We start from the raw sequence: 405 nt of genomic DNA, 5'->3' as shown, positions 1-405 counted from the left end.
TCCCCATGGGTCCCTCCTCCCCATGGGTCCCTCCTCCCCATGGGTCCTCCTCCCTATGGGTCCCTCCTCCCCATAGGTCCCTAGCTCTGCAGCCCTGCCAATTTAAAGGCTCTGCTTATTCTTACTATTTCCTTCAAGATCCTCTGCTCAGCCTCTCTCTCTTCTCTTCTCTCTCTCTCTCTCTCTCTCTCTCTCTCTCTCTCTCTCTCTCTCTCTCTCTCTCTCTCCCATGCCCTCGGTTGCCACATAAGAAGGTCACCAAGTTAGATCTGCATTTGCTTGCTGCTTAGCTCTCTCAGCTCCTAATGAATGTATCCTCTGTGTGTGTCTGTGCTGTATGTGTGTGTAGTGTGTATGTGTGTATGTGTGTGTAGTGTGTATGTGTGTCTGTGGTGTATGTGTGTG

Source organism: Grammomys surdaster, unplaced genomic scaffold (assembly GCF_004785775.1).
Source record: "Grammomys surdaster isolate TR1022 unplaced genomic scaffold, NIH_TR_1.0 125852, whole genome shotgun sequence".
Classification (NCBI taxonomy): domain Eukaryota; kingdom Metazoa; phylum Chordata; class Mammalia; order Rodentia; family Muridae; genus Grammomys; species Grammomys surdaster.
The sequence above is the reverse complement of the archived record's forward strand: the minus strand, read 5'-3'. Positions refer to the sequence as shown.